Here is a 16,203-nt window from a genome sequence, read left to right on the forward strand (position 1 = left end):
CAGCCTTTGTGTCTTACTTTGAAATTTCGATATTTTGAGCTATACAACTCCAAATTGGGCGATTCAAAAGGCTAAGTTGTGAGATTTTTCGAGGGCAACGCATTGGTGAGCTTGGAATCTGATATGGCGACCCGATTTGAGGTAAATTTTGGGTTTTAACTGCTGTCATAGCTCATTTTCGAGCACAAGTTTTGGGAAATTTTAGAAGGTGATTTCTTGGCCATTTTAGGTCCGAATCAAGTGATTCAAGAGCCTATATTGTGGGGTTTTTCGTGAGGATCGTCGTGGTGTGATTGGTTTTGGCTGTTGGAGCTTCATTTTTGGTAAAATCTTGTAAGTAGCTGCTGCCATTGTTGCTGATTTTTAGCTTAGAATTTGGGTTTTTTTTGTTGCATGTTCATGTTGGGACTGTCTTGAGTCCTGAATTGTGTTCCATTCTTGTATACAAGTTTCGAGAGTTATTTAGGACTTTTATTTGGGGTTAATTCGGGATTTCTCAACGCGGATCCCACTTTTTCCATTTTGACCGTGAAATTGACCCGTCTCCGTTTCTTGCGATTTTAGTGTTTAAATGACTGTAATAACGTTGTGACTCTATTTCTAATAGTGTATCAACGTTTCGAGGCCTTTTAGAAAGTAAAAGATCCGGGGAGTGAATTTTGGAGCGCGCGTGATCTGCGTTCAGGTAGGCTATGGTTTCTCTTCTTAGATTGAACTCGAACATGTGAATGCATGTTGATTAGTTGGAATTTGGGTTGGGTAGTTATTGGATCATGCATAGGTGTTAAAAATTATATTTTCGGCCTTGTTCTGAGAATTATCGGGTAACTGTGAGCATGTTTATATTGACCTTCTTTGCTATATGAATTACTTGTATGTTTGAATACTGGTTGTCAGAAGTATGTTGAGCCTTAGTTTAGGTTTGACTAGGGTTTTCCTTAGAAATGCATGATTCAAAGTCGGTAGGACTTAGTTTAGCCCCGACGTCGCTCGGCCGGCTTAAATCCTTGTAGACTGATGTAGCAGACTTGAGTCTGATAGTTTGGTATTTAGCTAGACGATGAGCTTGCTCTAGCGATAGTTACTCTTATTTCTTAGATGTTACGGCTTCTCGAGTTACGTCAGTGACAATGAATTCCGCTCCGTGATTCAAAGTTGAGTTTCTATTCGACTGTAAGGTCTTACATTGATTAGCTAAGTCTGGATGGTGTTCCATGGGTTTATATGATTATGGATAGATAAAGACTCTTTCAGCATGCTATATCGACATCTTTGTCGGGTATCCGGATTTAAGGTCCGGCCTCGACCATCCACATACTTATGTAGAGCATCCGGTTAGAGGTCCGGCCTCAAGTATGTAGAGCATCCGGTTAGAGGTCCGGCCTCAGTTACTTATATTTTGCAATTGGCTACTTGTGTAATTCTGGTGAGTGTCCGGTTCAAGGCCCGACCTCCGTACCGTCAGATTCTACTTTTTGGTTCGGTGTTCTTTGGCCTCGAGTTCTATTCTCCTTAAGTTATAGTTATTTTGTGTACGCGTCGGACTTATGGGGGTCCGTTCGGGTTTTTATTTAAACTTGTGCACGAGTGTACCTTCTGGGCTTATGGTGGGTCCAGTTAGGTGTAGTTAGCTTATTTATATTAATTTAGTTAGATCTTTATACACTCGTGTGCATTATTGTGTTACTTAGCCTTCCGTTCTTGACCTCTAGTTTTGTGATTTCGTCTTTTCATAGTGCTTTACTTTTCTAGTTCAGTCGGCCTATGATGCCTACTGGGTACCTGTTATTTGGTACTCATGCTACACTCTGCATCTATTTTCGTGATGCAGGTCCGAGCACCAGTAGTCAGCGTTGATCGAGTTTGGAGAATTTCTGGTCTGGAGACAGGGGTGAGCACACAGGGTTTTGTACTATTTCAGTCTCCATCTGTTTATATAAAGACTTGTCTTTTACTTTTCGAGACAGTCTAGTTTCGGTGGTCCACTGTTGGGACTTGTACTCGTTTTGTTGGTAGCTCTGTATTAGTGACTTCCAGGTTCTGGGAGTGATCCTTTATTGTATTTATGTTTTGGTTTGCTTATGTTGTTATAGTCATTTTTCTTAGTCTTGTTTAGTTTCTACCCTCACACCCATTATGTGTGGTTCTGGGTTGTGGTTTGGCTTACCTACTGATGGGTTATAGTAGGTGCCTTCATGGCTCGAGAAATTGGGTCGTGAAAAGAATCCACTCTTGGTCATGAAAGAGTCAGACTTCTTGTACCACTGCCTTGGTGCTTGCTTTAGTCCATACAAGCTCCTGGTGAGCTTGCACACCATGTGTTCCTTGCCTGGAACCACAAATCCTTCCGGTTGTTGCATATAGATCTCTTTGTCCAGATCTCCATGTAAAAATGCTGTTTTTACATCCATTTGCTCTAGATGCAAATTCTCCGATGCAACAATACTCAACAGAATTCGAATAGAGGTTAACTTCACAACAGGAGAAAATATTTCAGCATAATCAATACCTTTCCTTTGTGAATATCCTTTAACCACTAAACGAGCCTTGAACCTTCTTTTGCCATCTGGTTCAGTCTTGATTCTGAACACCCACTTGTTCAGCAAAGCTCTCTTCCCTGCAGGTAACTCAGTCAACACCCATGTGTCGTTCTTCTCAAGTGACCTCATCTCATCATCCATGGCTTGCTCCCACTTGATCGAATCCTCCACCTGTAGGGCCTCATCAAAAGACTCTGGTTCCCCCTTATCATTCAGCAATAAATAGTGTAATGATGGTGAATACCTATCTGGTGCCCTGATGGTTCTGGATGATCTCCTTAACACCTGCTCAGGTGTAACTTGCTCCACTTCAGATTCTTCAGTAGGAGTTGGTTGAGTATCTGCATCGACATCTCTGGGGTTACTCTTCTCCAACTCAACCTCAACTCCCACTTGCTTTGTAATCTCTAGAACCTTCTGCTCTCTGTCCTTGTACAAGACAGACTCATCAAATGTCACGTCACAATGTCTCAGGATCTTTCTGTTCTTGTCATCCCAAAACCTGTAACCAAATAAATCAGAACCATAGCCTATGAAGTAACACTTCACAGCCTTGGCATCAAGCTTGTCTCTCTTTTCTGGATCAACATGAACATAAGCAGTGCAACCAAAAGTCCTCAAGTGTGAGTACTTGAGTTCTTTTCCTGTCCACACCTCCTCTGGAATCTTGAACCCTAAAGGAACTGATGGTCCCCTGTTGATCAAGTATGCAGCTGTGCTCACAGCATCCGCCCAAAATGTTTTGGGCAGCCCACAGTGTATCCTCATACTCCTTGCACGCTCATTCAATGTTCTGTTCATCCTCTCAGCAATTCCATTCTGCCTTGCCTTACCAGGAACTGTTCTCATCAATCTGATTCCCTCAGCTGCACAAAATGCCTTGAACTCTTATTTGTCATACTCTCCTCCATTGTCAGACTTAGGCATTTGACTTTCAAACCGATTTGATTCTCAACTTCAGCTTTCCACTTCTTGAAAGTTGCAAACACATCTGACTTATTCTTCAAGAAGTAAACCCATACCTTTCTGCTGAAATCATCAATGAAGGTAACATAGAATCTGGATCCTCCAAGTGATGATACTGGAGATGGTCCCCAAACATCTGTATGGACCATTTCCAACCGCACTTTCTTTGGCTCTCTAGGAGTCTTTGAGAAGCTTACTCTTTTCTGTTTGCCCATAACACAGCTCTCGCAAAGACCCATATCAACAGACTTTAGACCCTCTAATTCTCCTTTTGCAATCAGCATCTTCATTCCTTTAGCACTCACGTGTCCAAGTCTGTTGTGCCATAGACATGAACCGTAAGCACCTTCAGCAACATCAGCCATGTTAATACACCCTGCAGTGGTGTACAAGGTTCCATATTTGGTGCCACGAGCTACTACTATAGCACCTTTCACAATCTTCCACGAACCTTTCCCAAACTCTGCTGCATATCCCGTGCTATCCAACTGATCAACAGAGATCAGATTTTTATTGATCCCAGGAATATATCTGACATCCTCCAATGTCCACTGGTTCCCGAGGTGGTATTTATGCATACATCCCCCTTTCCTTCAATCTCTAAGGCTTTATTGTCAGCAAGATATACCTTTCCAAAATTTCCAGATTTGAAATTTTGGAACAACTCCTTGCTTGGAGACGAATGGAAAGACGCACCAGAATCCAAAATCCATGATTCAACCGGGCTGTTCACACTGAGGATTAAAGCATCCCCAATGTCCTCTGCTGAATTTACAGAATCATTGTCATCTCCAAATTTCTGATTCTGTTTCTTCTTTGGCTTTGTATAGTTCGTCCGAAAGTGCCCTTTTTCTCCACAGTTCCAACAAGTCACGTTTGATCTGTTCAGGGATTTTCCTCGATTCTTCGATTTTGATCGACCATGTTGATTTTGTCCTTTCGTCTTACTTCTCCCCCTTCGATCAACGCTGAGAGCACTGCCCGATGAATCTCCCACTTCTCGTTTGCAAATACTTTCTCTAAGAACAACATCACGGATGTCATTAAACTTCAGTTTCTCAGATCCACGGGAACTGCTAATCGCAGCAACAACAGTATCCCAAGACTCGGGCAGAGATGACATCAAAATCAACGCCTTAATTTCATCTTCGAAATTAATATCCACAGAATTGAGTTGACTCACAATCATATTGAACTCGTTTATATGATCAGAAACGGATCCATTCTCAGACATCTGTAAATTGAACAATCTACGCATCAAATATACCTTGTTCATCGCCGATGGTTTTTCATACATGTTTGACAGTGCCTTCAACAGACCGGACGTAGTCTTCTCCTTCACGATGTTGAATGCCACGTTTCTTGACAAAGTCAACCGGATCAACCCTAGAGCCTGGCGATCCTTGAGTTTCCACTTCTCCTCCGTCATGGATTCCGGCTTCACCCCGGTCAATGGTTCGTGAAGATCTTTCTGGTACAGATAATCTTCGATCTGCATCTTCCAGAAACTGTAATTGGATCCATCAAACTTCTCGATTCCAAGCTTCGAACTATCCATCTTCAGTGATCGTGTTGAATCTCCTTAGCTCTGATACCAGTTGTTAGGATCGAATTCACGCACATACACTTGATGAATGAAGAACACAAGAACTTTCAAGAGAAAGAGATGAGAGATCTAGAGAGAGAAAGAGAAAACCCAATATTTCGTGGTAACACCCCGTGAGTAAACTTCCACGGCGGTGGGGTATATTTATATTAATAAATCAGAGTATTTTTGGTTACAGAGAATAAATGGAGAATAAATAGTAAAGCCTAAAATTTAGTATTTGGAGACTATTAATCAGAGTATTTCCGCGTAAACAGTTATATATATTAATCAGGCTCCACAACCTAACAGTTCTGTCATGTGTTGTAAATGAAGTTAGATAACTTAAGGTCTAATGTTAAGGAAGTATGTTAAAACTAAGTTTTATGTGATGAAGTTAGGAGTGACTAATCTAGGGTGCTTAATCTAAGGGAATCCTCAAAAAGCACTAAGTGGGAGTAGTAGTATGGGATGCTACTCTCACGTTGCACTAAGTGTAACTTATAGGTCCTATTGGATAAGGGTACTTACATGAAACCCTTCTTGTATGAATGTCTTTCAAATATCTAGCCAAGAGTGTGGACTTATTCTCCCGGTTGAAGTAAGCCTATGTTAGGTAGTCTTAAGGATCACTTTGGTGTGTCTTGAAGGGGGTGTATGGGCGGTCCCTTCTTGTCTCACCTTAGGGAGTCGTCAGATAACTTTGTTAGGGAAACCTCACGGGAAATGAGTTCACTATGCTTGGGAGAAAAGACTCACTGTATGTTATTCACTGTAATGTTATTCACTGTGTTGACTGTAAGATTTTCTAATGTTACTGTTAAGTGTGTTTTGCTTCTAAAATTTAGAAAGTCCTACTTTATGTTCTAAATAATGATTCTTATACTATTTCAACTCTTAAATCATGAAGGTTTCATCAATTCGTCATGAAAGCTTATTTAACTAAAATGTCCCTCTTTGCATGTTTTTGCATATGCCATACTTAGTACATTGTCTTGTACTAACCACATACTTTTCTATACTTAATAAGTATAGGTTGGAGGCGTTTAAAGACTAGAAAACAAGCTTGGGAAAGATTCTCTCAAGACTAAGTATGTCCTCATATATTCGAGGCATAGTCGTATTTCTTAGTTTCTATTCTAAAGACTTATTATGTATTTTTCATTTAATGTAAACGGCCGTGTCCCTAAGATATTTATATCATGTCTTTAAGTTGGCTTGTGTAGACGAGATCAAATCCTTATATTTTATGAAAGATATTTTCTTTATTAATTTATTCGTGAAAAGTTTTTATTCCACACTACTTTTCATGTCTTATGTAACGAATGATATCTAAGGCTTGTACTAGACTTCCGAAAGGTCAAGTACGCAATTGTTCCGACCTATGGGTGCTCCCTTCTTCTACAGGGTACTTTTGGGTCATTAAATCTATGATGGATTATATTGGTAATTTGAATTATGTCTTTCCAAGTATGATAATATTAATATGGCTATGACTAATTTCGTTTACTTAGCACCGAAAGATATTGAGATGAAGGCTTTCCCATTAGTAGAGGTCGGGCACCTAGTAGCTATCTCGTTATCCTTTACTATGTGTCCCCGTATAATTTGTTTTGGAAAGACATATCTAGTGGATCCACCTAATCTAGAAATTTATGGTCCTTAACTTGGCATGCATGACATCTCTTTTTGGTGTAGATTCAAGATGCTGAATTCCATGTTATAGATCACATTGTCTATGTCTGTTAACATTAAATATCCCACAAAAAATGAACTAAGTTACTTTCAAGGTTTTATGAAGCTTTTATTATGATGTAAGATGTGTTTACCGTGTTCATATTTATGATTCTTCCTTGAAGGATTTCCAATATGTTTTAACTTGGTCATGCATATCATGTTTTTCTTATGTTCTCTTATAATCATGTTTTTATGCATTTTTCCATACTTAGTGCATTCAATGTTCTAACATATACTTGTGCCTACATTGTCTCATATGTAGGGTTCAACGCTTCTTCTCCTCCTGCTCGTGGTTTGTAACACCTCTAATTAAAAAAGATAGAAAAACACAACTTTCCAAGAAATGGTGTCAGAACTAACCCGTCACGACCCGCAAATACACCCTAAATGTTAGGGCAACCCTTGGGTCGTAAACACGGCGTACTCGACCTCTCAGAGGTCTTGTACAAACCACTTGACTTCATTACGCAACATCATGCATTAATGGAGGGAATTTAAAATTTCTTTAACCAAAGGTACTTCATAAAAGCAGAAGAATCTCTAATAACATTGTATCAAAAACCATCTAACTTTCACATGAATGAAACATCTTGGGAGTCAGCCCACATAAAGTCTAAAGTATAAAGAAAGACATAAAGGAACATAAAGGTTCGTCCTTGAAACTATGAGGACTCACCACTTCTTCTCTTCTTCGAAATCTTTGAACTCTACCCTTCAAGCAACTCAATATCCTCAAGACCCTACATGGACAACATGTAGGCAATATGCGTTAGTAAGATATGTACTAAAGTATGGAAACTATCATACCAAACATAAGATATCTCAAAGGGTTAGCCAATAATAGACATAATCATATGAATAAAGACATAAGAATATCATGAATATCATAACATAACAAAGCATCATAACACACATATGAGTTCTTACTTAATTACTTACTTGTCCTTCTTACTCAAGTGAAATACACCACAGGCTACCTCCAAGTATACTTGTGCAAGGCTAAGGTAGCATCCCATACTATACAAAAGCTAAGTACCTGTCTTTGGCCATTCTTGATCATAATCCACTACCATAATTAAGACATATGTTCTTCATACTAAAGAGTACTATACTCTTATGGTCATCTCAAAACATGTTTGTGCAATGTACATAAGGCAGCCCCATACTACCCTACATACTAAGCCTATCTATAAAACCATCCTTAAGAGGTTCACCCTCCATAGCCTCATCATTACTTAACTTTATCTATTAAGATTATATCATATTTATTCTACAATACTAGGAAAAGAAACTCTAGTCCAATCCTATCTTCAATCTCTTATTCATTAATGACCCTAGGTTATACCTTGTGCAATGCACTCATGATGCCCCATAACACCATTCATGCAACGTACTACTTTTGGATCCTTTCTTTATTAATTCTTACTTTGGAGCCTAGCCCCTATATTCATCTTTTGAACATTATGAGATACTTCTTTAAGTATGTCTAAGTTCCTTAATCATATGGATACTATAAGATACTCTTTAAGGTATGTCTTGATCCCCTTAATAATCATGAACACTATGATATAAGCCTTGGGCATGTCTAAGTTCATTCACACACTATGAACCCTACGAAATATCCCTTGGGCATGTCTAGGTTCATTCATTGCTTTGAACACTACGAGATGCTTCTCAAGCACGTCTAAGTTCATAGGATATGGATATATCTACTAGGATACCTTGACTCTACGTGAGGGACTCCCTCCTCATGAGACCTAATGGGATAGTCATCACAACTACTAGGTGTGGATCTCCTTTATACTTGGAGACCGGACCCTTGCTAGAATATCTGTCTCACTTTGCATATCCACTAGGAGTCAAGTATATACTCCAAGGTTTTCTTGTCAACCCTTGCTAAACCTTTTCTCTCATGGAGGGATGTCCTTGACAATCTCTCCATGCTTAAGTGAATTCTGTCACTTTCATTCAATTGTCCTAAATCTACAGCCATCACAACCATCCTAAATTTCATTATTCATCAATTCATTCTCTCTTCATTCATAGGTAGATTATAGGATCTTCTAGCCTTAGTTTTTCTCTCACATTCTTCAGTACTTGGTGAATATAGCCACAATTCATTCTTTAAGGTTCAATTCAACCAAGACCAATCTTAATCAATCAGGTCTAGTTCAATTTATACCTAGGTGATTCAATCGTGATCAATTAACATTGAATACAATCAAGTTAAGAAGAATCAACACAAAACCTTCATCTAGTCTCTAAATGGTCTAAGATCACCATGATCACCTTCTAATTCGTTTACTATAATTCACCATGAGAACTACATAAGAACAGTATATAATCATCATATAAACATCGTTGGATGCTACCCATTATATTGGGATCACAATCAAGCCTTACCCACAATGCAATCACAATCCCCTCTTGAATGGGGTTCTTTGGATTCACAATTGAAGGGAAACTAGGGGGGCTTCATGGATGGAAGAATAAATGAATGAATAAGATTAATGTAACGACCCACAAGTACACCGTAGAAGTTACTTGACCTCTCGGAGGTCTTGTGCTAGCCCGTTTGCATAATTCATTGCATACATGTATGAAAGTTAGTGCGGAATTAAAACTTTTCACAAGAAATAGTACTTCAAATATATTTCATTAAAACATAAGGAATATCACTAATTCTCAAGTCACCATCTTAGACACATGAATACATGGGACACGACCCATTCAATCGAATATAGAATCTAGTCTATTACAGTACATGAATAAAGGAAATCTAAGGATACACCCTCTTCAAGCTTACCTAAGTGATCCTTTAGACTACTTAGGACAATATTATTACCAACTCATTACCTAGAATTACTCTAAGACTCACCTAAGTAAAACAAGAAGAGAACGCCCATACATCCCCTCCAAGCCTACCTAAGCAATCCTCAAAGCTACTCTAGATACATGCCTTTTCCATTCACACATTTACTTAAGTCATTTAGTTAATTAAGACATTTTTAAAACATTCAACAGATAAGGACATTCAAATAATGGTCTTGGGTAAGACCTAGGGACTCACACACTAACATCTTCAAAGCCTAATTGTACAATGTCTATATAGCGTCCCATACCACTACCTAAACTTCTTAGAACTTCTCAAACACTAGTAGGTATCACATATGATGAGAATAGACAATAACCTACATAGACCATGTTAGCTATACATGGAATCCGGAGTCATGAACCTACTCCTATGGAGGGTGTTCTACTTGCCAATGGTAGAACTAGGACACAACCAATGTAGGCACATGGTTATGGAATACCAACGGTTTCTTTGTTCTCTAATATCATCTTATTTTAGAGTGACTTGCCAAGCGTACTCAATCGGTTCTACACTTTATTCTCATGGAGTATTTGAATAAATGAGTATATGAAAAGGTTCCATGTCTAGTTCACAACCAAACCACAACACCATACCAAAGAGGTCCCTTAGGGTTGCCTTTCAATGGTTAAGAGTATAGCTCAATGATTTTCATTAGGATGATCTCATGCCTTTCCATCCAATCAAACTTAAGTCCATCATTCACACAAGAAGGATACCATTACGGCTTTCGACTTCAAGGATATCATAACCTTTATTCTAAAAGGTCCACATAAATGACCCTCTTTACTATATTCAAGGTCATGATCCATTCATACATGTACATTCAAGACTAAGGGTGTTCTAACCTACTAATTCAAGGGCTAGTATTCAGTCATGTATCAAGTAAGGGAAATAGGTCTACCTAGACAAGACACATTTCACTTTATCTTATCACATATAATATCTTATTCAAAAGCACATAGAGATAACTAGACATACTTGCAAGTCATCCTATTAACTTCTAAAGAATCATAAATGTAACCATCACAATTCTCATGTAAGTCATCAAGAAGAATCATACGTCAAAATCAAGTTATTGACATAAAGACTTCACTATAGCCTACTAGTAACACCTATCATCAACTAGAAGATATCATGTTTTGACTTCACATAACACATAAACCATCAATATATTCATGTTACTCAAATAGTCAAGATATAACATTATAATAAAATAATACATAAAGTAATGCCGACGAGGCCACATTGTTTCACAATTCATAAAGTAATGCTGACGAGGCCACGTAATTCACAAGTATAACACATAAACTTCACCACCATAAGTAGACCATGCAAATAATAATCATAATCCAACACCTATATTATATGTATGAAGAGAGTTAGGGAAGCATACCATCAATCCATCCTCACTATTTCAATCTATTGTCAAATCATCCAACACAATAATCAAAGACCCTTACCCATGGCCACGATCACCAATTCAATCCAAACGTCAGAATACTCAATGAATTCAAAGAAATTAAATATGGATTTATCAATATAAGACATCCTATACATGATTATAATGTATTTATTTCATAATTCAATAGTCCAAAGTAAACTACACAAGAAAACCATAGAATAGAGACATGATCACTTTACCCAAAATATAGTCAAATTTAGGAGTTTATGTTTTGCATGGGTTCATAAATGTTTTAGGTTAAAATCATAAAACTAAAATCAATTAAATCAATATTCAATGATTTAAAATGTTTTATGCAAGCACACATGGCTAGATCACAAGTTAGAAATCTATCTTTTGAGAAAGTCTTTGAAATCACTTTGAAGTTTGGCTTCATGAAGAAAAGAGTTTCAAGGATGAAAACCATACCTCAATTGATTATAGACCACGAATTTGATGAATACATGATGGAGATATCACCAAAGAATCTTCAATCCAAGCTCTATCTTAAGTTTTGGCTCCAATGGAGTTCTAGAGAGTTTCTTAGAGGTTTTGGGTTTTAATTTGGAATTATAAATTCATCTAGGTGTTTAGGACTTGTAAAACTATTTATAATACCCAAAATGACCTTAGGAAACCGCCATGCATTTATTTGGACCTGGGGTGAATTTACCAATTCAACCCTACACTTAACAGTGAGCTGCACAGTTGCACACCCAATCGACGGCTGCCCATCAACGGGGTGTAGGTACTTTGATGGGCCGTCCTGGCTGACCATTGATGGGTTCAGAGTCTTGAATTAGGGATATTGATCTCCCTAGGCTAAGTACTCATTGACGCCACCACCTACGGGGCGTCAACCGGCCTACTGGGCGTTGATTGCCCTCTGTAGGTGGGACTGCCTTAGGCAGTTTTTGCAATTAAGATGGGTCCTCCTCAAGGACCCCTTGGTTGGTCCTTGGGGAGATTTTTCCGGACGTTTCCAAATCGAATGTGTTCATACACATGTTAAGGACCTTTCACATCAATTTCATCCAAAACGAACACGTAAAACTCGACGAAACATGTTAAGGCACACTAGGACTTATCAAGGCGAACCTTTCAAAAGTCATGGACGTTCCTGGATGTTTGATCTCCAAACTTCACGAAACTTTAAACACTGCCTCATAAAACCATTATAAACCAATTTATGAATTTAAAACATCAAACACAAGAGTTAGGCTCTAGTTTCATGCAAGTCAGTTTGGGGATTTTACATTCTCCCCTACTTGGACAACATTCGTCCTCGAATGACACTTGCTTCATTTTAGACACTATCAAGAGATAAAAAACTCAAGACTAGAATAAATGACCATATCACACCATACACAATATAAAATTTATGAGAAACACCAATTTCGCATGCTTTTAATACTCAAAACACAACAAGAAGGTAGAAACTCATCTACGACTCATCATTCCATAAGACTCACATTTTTCATTTCAATTAGGAGGAACTCCTTATCCAATCATTATCATGCTCAAATACATAAATTCTATACACATTACAACCCTTTTCAACAAAACACAATTTACTCAATTTTCCAAAAAATTCACAATAAGCTGCAAGACATTACATTGAACTATTCTCAAAATTTGAAAATGCATCTTTTAAGAAATTGATGATGAAAAAATGACAATATATATAAATTCAGTTTAAAACATGAATATAACTCCATAAATGCACAATGCAAGGAATCAATGAAATTCAATTCAACAAGACTCCTAGACACAATGCTCGTGCAACATGCTATTATGACTTTCTAACTCTCAAGATTGAATTGAATAGAAGAGCAAAGACAACAATCACAACTCTACTTGTAACACTTTGAAGATCCAAGACGTGTCGTAAATCCTAAAAAGGTGTCATGAGGTCTAACTACTGTTTTTAAGTCCATTTTAATTAATATAGGTCATTTAGGATGTTTAAGAACTAAAACGTCCATGACGTTTGGAAGTTGGTTCAAAGAGGTACTAGCGTGCCTTAGCCTATTTGACTAGCTTTTAGGAGTCAAACATTTATGAAAAGTGGTGAAAGGGTAGCTAATAGGTGTTTAAATTGTTTCATGGTCGAAAATCCTGGTATGACTCCCCAAGGACCAACCAAGGGCCCTTGAGGAGGACCCCTGCAGTTTGAGGCAACACTACCTGGCAGTGTGCATCGACGGGAAAAAGGATGGCCCGTGTGTGGATCGACGCGGCGTCAATGCCACCGTCATCCATTAATTAGAAAAATATAGGAAGATCCTCTCCTGAAAAGTCTCTGAATTTACCTTCGGTGTTCAGGACGTAGGGAAGGCCATCCCGTCGACTCACAGACAACCCGTCGTTCAGGGTCTCGTCTGTGAGGGTCAAATTTCATGCACAATTTAAGTTAGTTTCATTTAATTAGCTAGGGTGTTAGTTTATTAATTCGGGGTTTAAGGGAGTCTAATTAATTTTATTAAGTCCCAATATAAGTACCCCCAACCCTCATTAATCGAAACACAACCACAAATAAACTCTCTTCCTTCTCTCTTCTTTCTCTCTCTACTTGAACTCACCATTGAAGACTAGCAAGGAAAGGGGTTTAGGGATGGAAAAGGGAAGAATTCACCATCAATTCTTCATCAGACATTAAGGTATGATATCTAATTCACCTTTGAGACTCTTTCCTCAAGGGTTTCCTTCAAAATGGATTTCAAATGTTGAGTTTCCATGTGGGTTTCATCCAATTACGAAATTGATGCTGTGAATTGAGTTTTTTAGGGTTTCTTCAGAATATAATGGATAGATTAACATGTAATTCAACTTGATTATGATTAATTGTCATGGTTTCATAAATATTGAAGAATATTATCTTTAACCCTTAACCCTAAATTTGATCTTGATGTAAATTGGGTTGTGATTGATTCAATTGTCTTGTTTATGGGTTATATCACTATTAAATGATGTAGTTACAATAAGCATTAAAAAAGTGGAGTGAATTGTAGTCTTTCATGCTAGTCTTGAGAAGATGATCTAGGTTAGAAGGTGAGTTGACCTAGGCATCTTTTTTTAAGTATGATCTAGTATTGAATTGTGCTATAGTGTTTATTCTAGTATTGTTATCATGTTGAATATTGAATTATGATAATGAACATCTAAATTGTATGGAATTGAGGGTTTATGGTAAGGCCTTGATGATGAACTATGAGGAAGACTTGGTAAGTCTTGGAATCTGTATCTTTACTTCCAATTGTGATTAATTGTGGTTAAGTCATGATGTTATATTGGAGTGTGCCTTATATTAGGATGATAGGGTGGTATGATGTTGAAATGAATTATCTTGACAATTCTGTGACGTTATTAAGATGTATGTGATATAAGGATGATGATAACTATCAGTGTGCCTTGATATACTATAAAATGCTAATGTTTTAACCTCACTTATGTGAATTGTGATGAAAGGACTATACTCATGCAATTCTTATTGAGCTATTGATGATGAAGATTATACAAGGGGTAGACCCTATGACCTAAACTAAACTATGATTGATAATTAAAGGCTTAAAGACATTTCAATAAAGGGACTTAGCTTAGCACCGAGTGAACTTTACAATGGAAGGTTATGACTTCCCAAAGAGGAAGATTCGCCCTATAGTTCTATATGAGATGTTGACTTTCCAAAGAGGAATACTCATCCAATGGATTCCCATGAGAGGAGGCCCCAACTAACAAGTGGTATCAAGAGGGAATATACTATCTCTTAGTTCTTTAACTATGTTGCCCCCATAGGAAGACTAGCTAGGGGATCCACCTAGAAAGCTACTTTTATGTTTGTTGCTACTTTGGCCAGCAGACCACCTTCCATCTGTGTAAGCTTTTACAAAATTGGATTCCACATTTAGATCTTGTGGTCTATGTCGATTAAGGCAAGTGTTCCCTAAATTAAAATAAAGTAATGAACTATAAACTAACTAAGGTGACTTGAGAGGTTTAACTTAGCCTAGGTAGGGGTATGATAGTCTACTTATGCTTTGCATTAGTTGACCTTGATGGAAGCTTTAGGAAGTTGGTATTATGTATGTATATATAATGATGTGTATGATGATAATATGTTGGTACTACAATCTAAATGACTAGATATGATGATGATTATTCTCTAAATATATGTAGTTGAATTATATTGTTAAAGTTGGACATTGGTTATGTTTTCTTGTTAAGTCTACTTGATTGAGCAAGATTATGGGGCTTTGCTTGTCCATTTCACTTGTTGATTTGATGAGGATTCATGAGTATTTGTATTGCTTATTATGACATGATTAACTCTTATTCATACTTGTGATGTTTTTCCTTGATGATAGGGTTGTAGTAAATAATGATTTCAAGTATGTTGGAATACATATTATGTGTTTGAGTTAATAAGAATGTTTGGTTGGTTGATATGACTTGTTTGACTTTGCATTAGGCTTTTAGAAGGATAAAATGGCATGTTTTGACTAAATGTCCCTTTTTAGCATGTTTTGACATTATATGTGCATATGGTCTCATACTTAGTACATGTAAAGTACTAACCCCATTTTCTTCCCTTTTTCCCCAACATTTTTAGGTTCCGATCGTTGAAGTGTTTTGGAAGGCGACATTGGAGAAGGCTTGGATTTCCTTATTCATCCAAGTAGGGTAGGTTCTCAACTTTCGAGGGCAATTCCACTATCTAGCTTACAAAATTGTTATGACTTTAAAGACTCTTTCATTTCTTTCCTTTTCAATTTGGTGCTATTCTTTTTTATGACCTATATGTGGTCTTGTTTGATTGATATAAGGGCTATGCCCAAATTTGATATACTCAAAATAGATGGTTATGAGATGAGACGACTTTTATGACTATGATATTTCCTATATGATAATGTGCAATAAAAGTAGAAGGCTATATAACCTTCCTATACGAAGGGTCCATGTATACTCGATACAACTATATTATGTGTATGTAGAGGTCTACGTAAACCTCCAAGTAGATGTAATGAAAAGTTCTAAATTATTCTGCATGTTCAACCTATGA

General features: G+C 37.5%; 1 long non-coding RNA gene across 1 annotated transcript; it reads left to right on the forward strand.

Moving 5' to 3' along the window:
- On the forward strand, positions 1 to 2,041 carry LOC107012933. Its single transcript, XR_001456111.2, has 3 exons — positions 1 to 333; positions 608 to 685; positions 1,832 to 2,041. It is a non-coding gene; the product is annotated as an uncharacterized LOC107012933 (long non-coding RNA).
- The last annotated feature ends 14,162 nt before the right edge of the window (positions 2,042 to 16,203 follow it).

This window comes from Solanum pennellii, chromosome 3 (genome assembly GCF_001406875.1).
Source record: "Solanum pennellii chromosome 3, SPENNV200".
NCBI lineage: Eukaryota > Viridiplantae > Streptophyta > Magnoliopsida > Solanales > Solanaceae > Solanum > Solanum pennellii.